At 41.1% G+C, this 15,488-nt stretch overlaps 2 pseudogenes; both read right to left on the reverse strand.

The window, feature by feature from the left end:
• Positions 1-8,846: 8,846 nt before the first annotated feature.
• Positions 8,847-9,963, reverse strand: LOC136515347 (uncharacterized; annotated as a pseudogene).
• A 4,118-nt stretch (positions 9,964-14,081) lies between these two features.
• On the reverse strand, positions 14,082-14,993 carry LOC136517488 (uncharacterized; annotated as a pseudogene).
• Positions 14,994-15,488: the final 495 nt, after the last annotated feature.

Raw genomic sequence — 15,488 nt, forward strand, 5'->3', positions numbered from 1 at the left:
TCAAACATGGCACAAGTTTCCCAAGATCTCAGGTGCTCTAACTCAGTCATCATTCAAGGCATAAGTCACACTTAACAATATACAAGCAAACACTATAATTGGAATATGCCAATTTCGGGACATGCAAACAGCAGCTACAAGATTTAGCTATAACTGGAGTTACGCAAATCCAAATGACTTGCAAGAAGACATTCTGGAAAGCTTATGAAATTTTCTACAATTCATCTTTAATCATCTTAGCATGATTATCAAGTTAACTAAGTCAAATATATCCATTTACAGAAACTGGTCCACAATTTACAGAAAACAGCCATTTCTGAAACCCAAATTTAAACAGCTGTAACTCTTAAACTACTTGACCAAATGACACCAAATTTTAATAGAAGCTAGATACATGAATTATCTACAACTTTTGTATAAACAAGTTTCACAACAAAGTACATTATCATGAAGAACTTTGCTAAGTTCCCAGATCTGTCCATAAACCACATCGGCAAGAAAATAATTATTAACTTATTTTGCAAATACATAATTGGGCAAAACCAACTTTACCAACATTTCACACATGACTAAAGAACACCAGAAAACCTAGTGTCCATGACCAAATAAATTCTTTTAATGCATTTCTTAATTTATTTTAGATAACAAGGTGACTTAATGAACATATACCAAAAGTGCACAATAACTTCTACAAAAATTACAGTGGCTCACATATCCTCTCAATAGTCTACTGTACAAATTTCACTCCATTTGAATATGTATAGCAACCTCTATGAAAAAGACAAGTTGCTAAAGCAAGAAATCATGTGAGAGCAAGATAAACCAATAACTCACGCATACTTCATCCAATACTCATGAAATTTTTACCACACATCAACTATCACATAAGTAGCATGCCACAAAAATTTCACTTCATTTGGAGCCCTAGATCTACAGTTATGAAAAATAACAAATTCAACTAGCATTACAACCTTACTGCACAAATCTATTTTTACCGCAAAATATTTAAACTAAAACATGCCATATTATAGATCCACTGCATAGACAATTTCACAAGGATTCCAAAAAGTCCTCATTTACTATTTTATGAATTTCCTATGAATTACTATGAATTTCCAAAGATTCAGCAAATTACTACAAATAGGTCCTTATCGGCACTATTCATCTGAGTCACTGACTTCGCAGTTAGAACCCTGACTTTCGTTGAATTTTTGTAGGAGGTCCCTGACGGGATTTTGAACAGGGAGGTCGTCGGGGCTCGCGGAATCCGGCTGGAGAGGCGGCAATTGATGGCGACGAGTAGTGGGGGAGCAACAGGGGGTCCTTACGCACCCGCCGGAGGCCTCGGCTCGGCCCGAGGTGGCCCACGGCGGCTTGGCCACGCGCGGGCGGCGGCTGCAGCGGCGGCAGCTGCTGTTCTCCGTTGGCAGCTCGCCACGGCGGTGAAGAAGGGCCGAGGAGGGACTCGAGAGGCCAAGGAGAGGGCGGTGGAGCTGGTGGTTCACGCGGATGGACACGAGGAAGCTCGGGGCGGTGGAGACGCGGCGTGGCGAGCTCGGCCAGCCAGCCATGGTGGACTCGGCCGTGCTCAGCGCGCACGAGCATGGCACCAAGAGCGAGAGAGCGCCGGGGGAGGGCAGAGGGAGTGAGGGCGAGTGCGCTGGGATTCGATGCTCACTCAAGTAGGGCGCATGGGTGCAGCAGGGAGGCAGGCGCACGCGTTGGCATGGTGGGGCGCGCGGCGGCCATGCACAGCGCCACAGCGGCAATCGGTCGAGCACGTGGCGTGCAGCGAAGTGGACAAGGTGGGATGCCGTTTTGGGCTAGCTCGGGTCCGAATTAGACTTTGGGCCTAAAACGAAGTTTGAAGCCCACGAACTGCTCTTCATTTTTCATTTAGAGACCAAGGTCATTAGAGCTCTTTAACAGTGGGTAATTAGGCCACAAACTGTCAGTGTCAGCACCTTGATAACGGTCACGGAAATTCACTTTCGGGGGTCAAAACTCGGTCAAACTCAGTGCAACTTTTTGCATGCTCTTCTCCATAGTATAACCTTCAACTTCTCTTTTTGGACCAACTCAAGTTGTTTAATGAATTTCGGAGAACGCGGAATGCCAACGTCGTTGCTTAGCGAAACTGACTTAGAATAATTCTAAGTGTTGAAATCAGCAGCAGGTTCCAACTTCGAGCCTCTGTTTGACTTATTTCCAAGTTTATCTAGCTCTTGGTCCAAAAACAAAGTTTGTTCTACATGATATGTACTACAACTTTTATTTAAGGTCCAACCTCAAAAATGGTATAGAACCTACTGTTCTACTTTGACCAAAGTAGGATCACGATGATACTTAAATTATCCTTTTTGATCCATTGGAGCATTTTCTTGGTATTTGCTCAACATGAACCTTTCATGACTTTTGTTGTAGAGTTTATCTAGAGTCATTTGGGCATGGTTGCAAGATTTGGTTGACGATCGAGAATTCCATTCACTTTATAAAATAATGCAAGCAAGGACATAACTCGTCATTTCATGTGACTTCTTGATTCCAAACTTCACGAAACTTTTCCATGGATTAATATAGATGGTTATTGATGTGAAACACATGAAGATATCCCAATAACATCAGCCAATCATATATCTTGAAAAGGGCCTATATATAAAGCAAGGGTGCAATATCTAAGTTTAGGTCGGGGCTCAATTCCATAGGTTGACCTTGACATCTTCATCATCACTTAATATACCATGTTTTAGCTCAAACCCATTGCTTAACTGGTGGCAAACACCTGGGGTGTTACATTGGTCCAGAAGCCAGGTCCAGACCAGGTCTGGAGGGATTTTCCCTCTTTCAAACCTCTCTATGTACGTCCGGACCCTGAGGAGTGTTGGTCTGGACCTTGGTCTAGAGCCTGGGCCCAGAGCTACGTAGAGGGGCACGTGAGGTAGCCGTTGTGCGGCAACGGTCGTCTTTGAATGGTACTGACACGTGGCAAAGATCCACAGTCCGAACCTTCACTGTTCGTGGTCCGGACCTCCCAAGGCAGGTTTTGTGCAATGGCTCTTTTGAGCCTTTGGGCTATAAATTGATGCGTTACTCGGGCATGGCTGAGGTTGAGCACCTTAGGGGACTTTGTGTCCATGCTTGAGTGTGCTTGGGAGCCCTCTAACTCACTTGTGCTTGCAAGAGTGCAAATCGATTGCTAGTGAGTGATTCTAGTGCATTGCATTGAGTGGCACTTGGTGTTTGAGTTGCAAGCCGGTGATGCTTGTTACTCTTGGAGGTTGCCACCTCCTAGACGGCTTGGTGGAGTGATCTCTGTCGAGGCATGCGTAGAAGCTTGTGCGGTGCTCTGGAGAAGATTGTGAGGGGTGTTATGCTCGCCCTATGGGAGGCACGAAGAGAAACTCTAGTAGAGCGAGATGTGAAGGGTGACAAGTGGTCTAGCCGAGTCAAGTGCTAGAGCTTGTGGTAAGCATTCTATATGGGAGAGTGTGACTTGTGGGTCACCATCAAGAGGACCGGTGGCAACCTTGGAGCTTATCTCAACAGGGACTAGCGTACTGGCAAACACGTGAAGCTCACGAGAAAAATCAACGTGTCAACATTGTTCTTCCCGTTAGTTTGTATTCCCCATACACAAGCTTGTATTTACTTCTATATATATATAGGGCTTGTGTAGTTGCTATTGTAATTAGTTAGTTTGTGTAGCTTGCTAGTTATCTTCTTGCTTGTGTAGTATAGAAGTAGCTCCCTTGTGTAACTAGTTTACTTTTGTAGTAAATTAGTTGCCTTGCTTAGTTTGTGAAGCTAAGTAATTTGGGCTCTCTAATTCGGCTTGTGTAGCCTTGTTATTGAGCATTGCTAGTGAGCTTAAGAGCTTTGTGCTTTTGCTACTAGCATGCGTAGGAGCTCCTGGTTTGCTTGAGTACTAGTTGCATAGGTCTATGTGACCTTGCTAACTAGAATTGGTTAGGTGAGCTCTAGCTAGCCTGGCACCTTAGTTGCTTGTTTAGGATCTTTAATAAGATGCTTGAGAACTTAGATAGAGGGGTGCAGTCTTGGCTAAACCAATAGTTTTAATTTCGCATTTTTTTGTTAGCCGGTGTGATTAATTTTAAAAAAGGACTTTTCACCCCCTAGTCCACCATCTCGACCCTACACAAACCCAATTGATTCACAATCCAACCAAAATAGGTGTGAGGGGCTGCTCCTGTATTAGCCTGACTAACATAGGTGTCGTCCTCTCGACCAACCTATTTTAGTCTTGACCGACATAGGGCCCTCAGGAGAGTGTCATCCACACCTCTTCAAGATCTTTTCAACGTTCGAGTGACATGATAATCCAATTATCAAGCATTCACATAACTCAATTATCACACCACAAGTATCACGTTAGTGTTTAGAAACTATATGGATCACCTTGATTCATAGATTTAGAAAATACATTGAATAAATTACAAGTTATCCCATTCTTTTGTCTAGTTTCGATCAATCGCTCATACGACACATCAGAGTTAATTGGCAGCTCATCTTGGGAACGCCCATTCCAAGGTCTACTATTCTTTAACCTTATTGAGCATGGCTCAACTATCACTAAGTTGAAGTACCTGCAAAATAACTTAACGGCAGCACCATGAGTACTTTGTGTATTCAAGTAATCAACATCTTGGTTCATTCCATCATTAAGTTTCATCAATACACTACATACGGTCTAGAAGAAAGAACAACCGGAGATTTCGTCTAGGACTTCAGGCTTTCAAATAAACTCTGCAGAGGTGTACAACTATACCCACATGGACGCCAAGGATGAGCATCCATACTGTGCCCGAGTAAGGGTTGCCTCATGGCTCCAACCTTTCCTCAATGTAGCTCTCTGATCCACGATGATTTGACCGGGTACCGGTGTAATGCTATCGCATCTACATCGTGTAATCCCCTTGCATCAAATTCATGTGATATGCGAGTCACCACCGAGTACTTAGCTCAGCACCCCCATATGCAATGTGGTCTGTACGGGTGGTTATTACTCAGACTCGCTATCACAATGAACGGTCCTTAATTACTCCATGAGCTACGTCACTTGAGATCACACACTCACAGTGACCTTACCCGTCACATGAGTAGAGATTTCCAAAATTAATCATCATGTTAAATATCTCAAGTTGGGGTCGGTCCTTAATCATAGTTGAGCATCTATAAATCAAGTTGATATACCCTTGTAAGTTTTAAGTAATTAATTATCCCGGTGTAGCTTCCTACACGCATGAGAGTGAGTTTCCTTCTCAAACTCGACTTCTAACGCAACTAAGCAACTAAGCATTTAGCGATTCCCAACCCATTAGTTAAGTACATGCTAAGTTTGCTTAAGTAAGTAGTTCTAGTTTAGTGAAGCAATATTAATTATTATTCAACTTCAAATGAAATGCATACTCATAATGAAACAAGTAGTGAGCATCCAAAATAGGATTCATAGTGGTGGGGTGCCTGCCAAGTCATGTCGTCTCGATGATTGAGGATAACGATGATGATCTATACGCATCCTCACCTTCTAAACAAATCCTAAAAGAAAGAGGGGGTCTACTAAAGAAAGATATCGATGATTGGATAGACAAAGGAGGATCTAGATTGGGAGATCATGATTTGGAGCTTTGGGAAGAGAGACTCAACAAGGCTCTATGATTGCACTATTTTCTATCTATTGTAGAGAAGGTTATTGACCTCTTGTGTAAGGGCTCCAGGCATTGCAACTTCTCTGCAAAATCCATGGATACTCTGCTAGGGATGGTGGACCTTCTATTGGATCATAGCCTGGGATCAACAACTCATACTTTGGCTCTATCTAGGCTGACAAACCCTTCGTTGGGAGTGATGGACACTCTATGGGTTGACGGACTATTCCACGGAATGTTACGTAGGGTTTGGAACTTAGGCATTCTGAGCTCTAGGCGTCTTCATGAACGCTCCGCAAATACCCGTAGACACTCTACTAGGAACGGGTTACTCTTGGTTTCTCTGAGTTTAACTCTATAAATTGACAGACGCTCCAGTAGTGTTGGCGGATACTCCAATACGAAATGGGTGCTCTCAGGTTTCTTTGGAAAGTGACCTTTATAAATTGGTGGACTCCCCGGAAATTGTGGCGGACCCTCTGTCATCTCACTCAGAGATTTAGATAAGAGGTTTGGCCAACTTCAGGGCTTGGTGGACTCTCCATCGGGCGTGATAGATGCTCCACTGGTCTGGCAACAGAACCTACGCTCTAAGCTTTTCAAGACTTACTAGGTGATTCAACTTTAGATGCTAGGAGCTATGCATCTTGCATGTATCAGATGTTTGCAGGGTGGCTTAGGTAGATTACTAGGATCAACATAGCTAGGGTTTGGATCTTGGTTATCAAGTGCACTATGTGATTGAAAATTAATCCATAAATCATGATAAAAGGAAGGCAAATCCACGAGATTGGGCATGACAACTTAGCTTGGGATTTGATGGGTTCCTTGCCACCAAAAATGAAGATATAAAGCTATGAGCATCCTTGTTTCCAAGCCAAGAGAGAGATTTGAGGATTCCTTGCAAAAGTTCCATCAATCCACATGAGAGAGAAAGCTTAAGAAAACTTGAGAGGATTGAATTGTAGCAACTCTGGATCTTACTCTTAAGATGATGGAGCAACTTCCAATGTCCATGATCCATTCATGCATGGAGAAAACTTGAGTTAGGGTTTGGGGGTTGAAACCAAGAAAATGAGAAGAGAGAGTTCTTGAGCTAACCATGGCATGAAGAAGATGGTGAAGCTCAAGTCCCTGCTCTTGGGCTAATCTTGCTGCCCTTTTCATGCTTATTCTTCCATCCAATCTCCTTCTCCACTTTCTCACTCTAGTTCATCTTTTCCTTCCTTATTCTTCATTTTAGAGAGAGAGGGAGTGAGGGAAATGAGAGAAGGATGAGTGAAGCTGATAATCCTCTACCAGTATATTCTTCCATTTCATGTTGACATGTAGGTCATCCCTCATGAAGTGGAAAACTGCTCATGAACCACTGAATTTGCTATCTCTGTGGAGTGGTGGATGGTACACCAGCAGTGACGGAACGTTCCGGTAGTCCACTACCTTTGAGCAATTAACCTTGGGATTGGGGATGGTTGGCATTGGAGTTATTCTTGAGGCTTATGGGTTAGCTTGGCTCTCATGAAGAAGTGCGAAACCATGATCGACATTCTACTAGTAACATTCACTAACCTATGTTGACTTTAGTTGACTGTCATGGATCTTGGGGTAGTTCCAGGTAAAAGATAGGAGACTTGGTTCGGATTGGGCTATGAACCTGAATCCTTGTCCTCGTAGAGAAAGCTAGCAACTGATGAAGCATCGTTTGAGAATTTGAGAATTTCGCTTGGAACATTTGAGATAAGAGTTTCAGTTGTAAGGCTTCCATTGAAATGACGCGGGTCATTACAATAGGCATATACCATCCAAAATTGAGCATGTGTGGTGCGCTATCGATGGCGTTAGCCCTTAATGGGGTGGGGTTGATGTAACACCCTAGTCTAGTAGGAGCATGTAGTAGTTGACCCATGTGGCCCATGTGTGGTTATAGTTGGTGGGTTTAGTACCACCTTGGAAGTTTATGAGGTAACGACGAGCTTATAATCCTTATCACACCCAACTAGCACATCTAGATTAACCTTTTTACATGAAGCAAGGACAAAAGTGTAAGAGAGGTACTACGCATATATAGACTCGTTCCATGTGCAAAGCTAGAGCGTAAGCAGATTTTGGACATGTGGTGTTACAAAAAGAAAATGACCAACAATGACAATACATAATTATATACAATAATTGCAATGTTCATAATATATCAAACAAAGGACATAAGACAGACAAAATATAACTAACACATACAAATAGATGCATTAATATAGAAAAACACATTGATAGTATTTCATTACATTGTTCTGGCAATGAAACTATTAGTAGCCCATATCAAATGGTACTAATGACACTTAACACCATAAACTGTCTTCAACCATCTAGATTTTACATGCATCATTGGATATTGAACCACAGATAAAAACTAGTGAATATTGTCCATGTCCATCCACTAATTGTGAAGAAAGCCTCCTAGTTGATGACCATTACTGGTCATCTAGCTCCCATCCACCTCCATCACTGGATCTACAAAAGAACTTATTGTTGTTTGCTGGTCCGTAGCTACGTGGTTGACACTTGCCTGGCTAGCACATGCAAGGCTATTAAATGCAACATGTTTTTCAGCAAAGCCATTGTTGTTTGTGTTGTAAGCACTGCCAGTGAAGGTGAAGGCCTCCTAGCTAGAAGAGTTGTTCTGCACCCATGGTTGTGCGTCATAGAGGCTGACATCGTTGATGTTGAGCATTGTTTTTTGGTGGTGCACCCTTGCCTATGGAAATACTTTTGCGTGTGGCTAGAGATCTGCACTGATGTCCTTGTGGGGACGAAGTACTTGGAGATGTTCTTCCATTTACCACGACCAAACACTTCTAGTCTACGGAGGAAATTCCTATAGTAAGATTAATAATCAAATAAGAATAGGTGTCCTATCCATACTCTAAAGATTTGTGAAAATAAAATCTCTAGGTATGAACTTCTAAAGACCACATGCTTATTAATTGTACCAAGAATAACACTCAAGATGTGACAAAATCAACTTCACAATGGTCCTGGATGGTTCATGTGACCAAGGGGGGAAACACAATAAAAAACATGAACTTCCTACAAATAACAAGGTAGTACAAAGCTATGCTTGAAGGGATCCATCCATCAAATGCCTTCTCATGAACAATTGTGAGGTCATGCTGGTAATGTTTCTCTTCATCTTGCTCCCTGCAATATGCAAATTTCATATCAGCAACAAACAAATAAAATCGAATAAAGAGATCATAAATAATTAATCTTTCTAGGTGTAGATGCTTATAGATGATCACTCTTTATTCAGGAGCTAAACTAGCACTCATATTACGCTTTAAGTCTACCCATTCTTCCTCCATTCGGCTAACACGATTGGTAATCATCCGATTTTCCTCATGAAGTGCTCAATTATCATCTTGAAGTTCTTTCTTTTCATGTTCAGACTATGTAAGCTTTTCTATCAATTCAGCTTTGGTAACAATCGGACTCTGTAAGTCTCTTGCTTTTATTCCACCACCATAACCAACAACATGGTCATGCCTATTTGATTCAAAGCACTTGTCCATAAGTTCCACATTAGAAAGGGAAGGGTTCAGTAGCCTTTCCACCTCAATCTCTGCCTGTGAACAAAGCAATTATTAGAATTAGGTGCTTCTACCAACACATGTGAACTTATTCTTGTGTAACAGGGATATCGCCAAATACAATTGTAACTAATCTACAATAATGTCCAGCAAAATGACTTCAAAGGCAACTATAAACTTACGTGCTTGGTAGAGGTTTCAGAATCCACAAAGGTGCCATCCTTCATGTCAGTGAGAGAAAATAATTTATCCAAAGTTGGAGGATTATTTTCCTTGCCACCCTATTACAGGTAGAACATCATAACACAAGTAATGAGAGATAATAATTGAAAAAAGTGAGTGCAGAATACTATACATACATTGTCCCATATGATCTGTCTGTATGGTTTGCTACACTATGATGAAGAATTTTCAAGTTGGATCTATTTTTGGAGTTTCTCTTGCCCTTATCCTACAGTTCCATGAAATAATTTTACTAACCATGGTCACCAGGGATAAAATGTGCAACACACAAGTTGTCACTATGTAAGTGACAAGATTAAACTTACTATGAAATCCTTGTTGTAGAAATGTTCCTTGACAAGCCACTCCCAATCACATTTTTTAATCCCTTTAGGGCAATTCTTAATAGCTTGCTGCATATTTCTTGATGGCTTAACAAATTGCCGATTCAAGTCTCCACGCCAATTATTCCATAGATCTCTAGAGGGCTCCATGATCTCAGCTTTGTATACATCAATTTCAGTGTCCAGATTTGCATTTTCAAACTTGGCCTACATAGGTATTGTTGACAGTAATTTCACCATGTTTTTACATCACCAAAACCGTCAACAAAACACTCTTTCTAGGAGCTAACAAGCAAGAACATAGTGACTTAGGTACAAATAACTTGGTTCCACATGTACATGTCATTATTTGCTTGTAGGTACACAAAGCATGGACTTTGGGTGGTTGGAGGCTCCATCATGAGGTCGCCCTTTCTCAAGCCTCCCATGATCCTCCCAACACTTCTAGAGTTAATCTCCACCTTTGGATCTCGAGGTTCTCTTCTCCTATTGGCTAGAAGGAAGAGCACACGGATTCATGGGCCCACAATGAAGCATCTAGCGTGACCAAAGTATCCAACCTTCACTACGACACATGGGGACACCTTCTAGAAGGTGGTGGCATGGCCCACCTGCCATAGGGAGGTTGGCCGACCTCCTTAGGTGGCTAAACCAGCTCAACTTTGGTGCATCGCCTCTATGCATGCCTCCATGCACCCTCCTTGATCTGGACCCTTGACCAAAGGTCGGTTCAAGGTTGGTTTTATCCAAGGGCTAGGAGGAGAAGTCACCTGGATTGCTGATGTGGCACTACCCTTCACTCTAGCTATAAATACCCCCTAGACTTCACTCTCATTCATGACACATTAGAGTAAACCACTCTCTAGTAGCTTTTAGCGAAGCTCTACTGTAGTGCTATGTAATTAGGGAGAGAGTGAGGGAAGTCTTCAGGAGAAAGCCCTAGGCCTGTCGGGAGTCTTGTCCAAGGTGTACCTCAGCGGATGCTATCTTCTAGTAAGTAATACATCCGAGTTCTTTATAGTATTTGATATTATGTCTCTGCTAGTAGTTATATAGCCTTCTTACCTATACACCGCTTTACTTTAGTAGAGTGCTCTAGCCTTTCTAAGGGAACTTAGTTGGCCGAGGTTAGAGTAGTAAGTATAGTGTAGACGTGGTGCCTAGACTATATATCTTGCCTATGTAGACCGCTTGTCGCATGGATTGTTTGTGGTAGCTAGCAGGTGGTGATAGCCCTGTCTAGCCATTTGCAGTCCACCATGTGTTGTAGGCAAGTTCTTAAAAGGTAGGGCCCTACTAACAAGGTACCCACTTCGGCTAGGGTTTCATCCCCTATTGTCTCGCCTATCGCCTCATGTAAGCAATGTGGGTGATCAGCCCTTTATAACTACTATCTTTACCAGATATCATTGCTATCTAGATCCTCTCTACCCAAGTTTCATAGGCTCTTTTGTATCATCATAGGACTGGTCTTGATCCTTAGTTAGTTCACTTCACTGTTCTCCATGGAAATACGATACCGGGAATACTCTCGGTGAAGGCTACATTGACTACCGTACGCTTGTAGTTTACCCGTTTGCCACTTTAGGTGTCAACAGGTATTAAACCAATGTTTCAATTTGAGTACAAGATTCTTGAAGGAAAAAAACTGAGTATGCTGGACTTACATATGTAAGCAAGCGTGTACCTTAATTGCATCAAAAATGTGTTTTTGAGCTGCTGGTCTTATATCAGTCCATTTCATCACTCTGATTGGAGTAATGTTAGAATCACAGGACTATTCTACCCAACTGTCTTGGGAATGTTTTAGATAAAGCCAGATTATTGTAGAACATTACTTCAATTTTCTCTCCTGCCTTCAGTTTTGCAACGTTCTTACATTTGTTTCTTCCACGGCCTTGCCGTTTCTGTACTTTTTTGCCACCTAAAACATATACAGAAGAAGAGACAAATTCATTTTGGTAAAGAAAAGTATTTGTTACTTGGTTTAGTGTCCAGACCATTTGATGTATCTGTAGGTCGCTGCTGCTCTTGTACTTCCTCAGTTTCCATGTTGTCATTATCTGATAATTCATCTAAAAGTAAATGGTCCAAATGGAATATCTTTTAGTAAATGAGTATTGTAACATGTGCACTAAACTCTTATTCCTGATTATGTTATTAGCACCTCATTATGATTTTTCTTCATCTATGATTGGTAATTTTTGTCACAACAGTGCACTGTCAAAAAATAAATGTCCATCTACAAAGTGTTTAACATAAGTATTTTTTCCATACCATCCTGCATTGGATATGTAGAACTCTATGGAATCCATCTCCTTTCGGCATGCGTGTTTTCTTGATCAATGGCCCTGTGATCATCGCTACTCCTTGCAGCACATGCCCTAGTACTGATCAATAAGTCTGTTGTCATCTCTGCTCCTTCTAGCAAGCATCCTATCTTGATCAGCAACCCTATAGTCATCTCTACTGAAGGTGGCTGCAACACATAAGTGCTAACTATAAATAATGAACAATTAATTTGATATAGATTTTCTACTAATTTAAGATGCCAGAGTCTAACATTTGAACTTCTTTGTTTTCCTATTCCATTCATGCCTTTCATCTGTTGCTTCTTCATCATCTGAATTTTCGCTAGCATCTGAAGAACATGGCTGACTTGCAGATTTGGATTTCTTTGCTTTTACTGTCCTATGAAACAAAGTATCTGATGCACCTCCATGTTCTGAGTCATCTATAGGAATACAATGTTAAGTGAAACAACAGGTTATGTAAACTATTTCTTAGACATACATTATCATGAACTTTCAGTTAAATAGAGACTACTTAGATATAACATCCTTAACCTGCTTCTGGTACTTGAGTTGTTTTCCTGACTGATGTATGAACATTATTGTTGTCTTCATTTAGACTGTTGTGGATTGTTATGTCACTACTAATGTTTGGGTAGGTTCGCCTCACTTGCTGTTGACGAAGCAAGTTATGTTTGTCATAGGGCCCCGTGACAGTGATAATAGGTCTTCCACTTGTTGACTTTTATCATTTTCATATAACTGATGTACCTGCAAATTGATAATAAATCACGTAAAGCTCCTAAAATAAATTTACACACCTTCTGTTTTTAAAACAAAAACATTGTCATGTACCTTATCTTTAAACCACATAATAAAATTTTGATTCTAGCTGGGTGTAAATGGCTGCAACTCAGAGCCCTCTTGCCTTGTTGCTGTACTCACTGCAATTCAACATATATAAATAATAATAAGAGTAGGTAAAGATAAAAGAGTGTGTTAGAATAAGAATGACATAGCAAAAACAATACCTTATAAATGGTTGGACCTCATCACAATTCCTGAGTACATAAATATGAGCCTGTTGTAACTCAAGCATATCAAGATCCCATGTTTTGTGAGCACCAAGTGGTCATCCAGTAGAAGAGAATATTGATAAACAGAAGTTTTCGTGGTCTGATGTATCATTGATTCATCCATCGCTGATTGTGCATTGTCTCTACATACCTCGAACTGATAAAGCTTCGTTTGAGAATTCAAGAATTTCGCTTGAAACATTTGAGATAAGAGTTTCGGTTGCAAGGCTTCAGTTGGAACGACGCGGGTCATTACAATAGGCATATACCATCCAAAATTGAGCGTGTGTGGTGCGCTATCGATGGAGTTAGCCCTTAAGGGGGTGGGGTGAATGTAACACCCTAGTCTAGTAGGAGCATGTAGTAGTTGACCCATGTGGCCCATGTGTGCTTATAGTTGGTGGGTTTAGTACCACCTTGGAAGTTTATGAGGTGACGACCAGCTTATAATCCTTGTCACTCCCAACTAGCACATATGGGTTAACCCTTTTACATGAAGCGGGGACAAGAGTGTAAGAGAGGTACTACGCGTATACAGACCCGTTCCATGTGCAAAGCTAGAGCGTAAGCAGATTTTGGACATGGGGTGTTACAAAAAGAAAATGACCAACAATGACAATACATAATTATATACAATCATTGTAATGTTCATGACATACCAAACAAAGGACATAAGACAGACAAAATATAACTAACACATACAAATAGATACATTGATATAGAAATAACACATTGATAGTATTTCATTGCATTGTTCTGGCAATGAAACTATTAGTAGCCCATATCAAATGGTACTGATGACACTTAACACCATAAATTGTCATTCACCAACTAGATTTTACATGCATCATTGGATATTGAACCATAGATAAAACTAGTGAATATTGTCCATGTCCATCCACTAATTGTGAAGAAAGCCTCCCAGTTGATGACCATTACTAGTCATCTGGCTCCCATTCACCTCTGTCACTGGAGCTACAAAAGAACTTATTGTTGTCTGCTGGTCCGTAATCCATGTAGCTACCTGGTTGACACTTGCCTGGCTGGCACATGCAAGGCTATTAAATGCAACATGTTTTCCAGCAAAGCCATTGTAGTTTGTGTTGTAATGCACCGCCAGTGAAGGTGAGGGCCTCCCAGCTAGAAGGGTTGTTCTGCACCCATGGCTTGTGTGTCATAGAGGCCGACATCATTGATGCTGAAGCGTTGTTTTTTGGTGGTGGCACTCCTGCCTATGGAAAGACTTTTGCGCATGGCTAGAGATCTGCATCCGGTGTCCTTGTGGGGACGAAGTACTTGGAGATGTTCTTCCATTTACCACGACCAAACACTTCTAGTCCACAGAGGAAATTCCTATAGTAAGATTAATAATCAGATAAGAATAGGAGTCCTATCCATACTCTAAAGATTTGTGAAAACAAAATCTCTAGGTATGAACTTCTAAAGACCACATGCTAATTAATTGTACTAAAAATAACACTCAAGATGTGACAAAAGTTTCCAAATCAGTGCAAAAAATGAAATACATGTGCTCGTCTGTAGTCCAAAACCTCACTGCATGTCTCCTTTGCTTAGGAACAACATTTCGCATATGTTGTTGTCCCTCTACATGCCTTGTGGCCCCGATCTCATCCATTAGATAACCTTGCAACATGTTCATGTTGTCCATGGGTGGAGCCTCCATTGGCATCCCAAAGTTATTGTTGTCATGGGCACTGCTAGTGTAGGTGTTGTTGGTGATGTGACTAGTGATGAGTGACTTCACCATATTGATCTCGGTGGTGCTCCACACACTGTTGAAGTTGGGATCCATGAGGTGGGAGGGTCGAGTACTACACAATAGGTTATTGTTTGAACCACGATGTTTCGATGGAGTGGATGTCAAGGACAAGGCTAGATATTTATAGGCCTTGTCGCAAATCTTTTTGTCCTGGTTTCAATTGATTGTACATCTAACTTTTATATTTAGTCAAACAATTATTTTTTAAACCAAAATATTAATAATATCTAGTCATGTGTATCCATATCTTGGTGATGCGTATCCATATCTTGGTGATGCTATAATTTTATACTTGTAGACCGACATTCTTCAATTGCTCAGATCAACGATTGAGATATCAATGACCAAGGACAAATGAGACCACATATCCACCGACTCATAGTAATGTAATGATCATTTTAACTATTTAAAGAGAACCTATTCCACAATAAAAGGTCGTTTTACTGAACTCAATGCTAGGAATACAATTTAGGCTCGTAGGTTAGTTGTTCATTTTAGGACTAGTGACGAGAGTCTAACATAGGGGTA

This window comes from Miscanthus floridulus, chromosome 17 (assembly GCF_019320115.1).
Source record: "Miscanthus floridulus cultivar M001 chromosome 17, ASM1932011v1, whole genome shotgun sequence".
NCBI lineage: Eukaryota > Viridiplantae > Streptophyta > Magnoliopsida > Poales > Poaceae > Miscanthus > Miscanthus floridulus.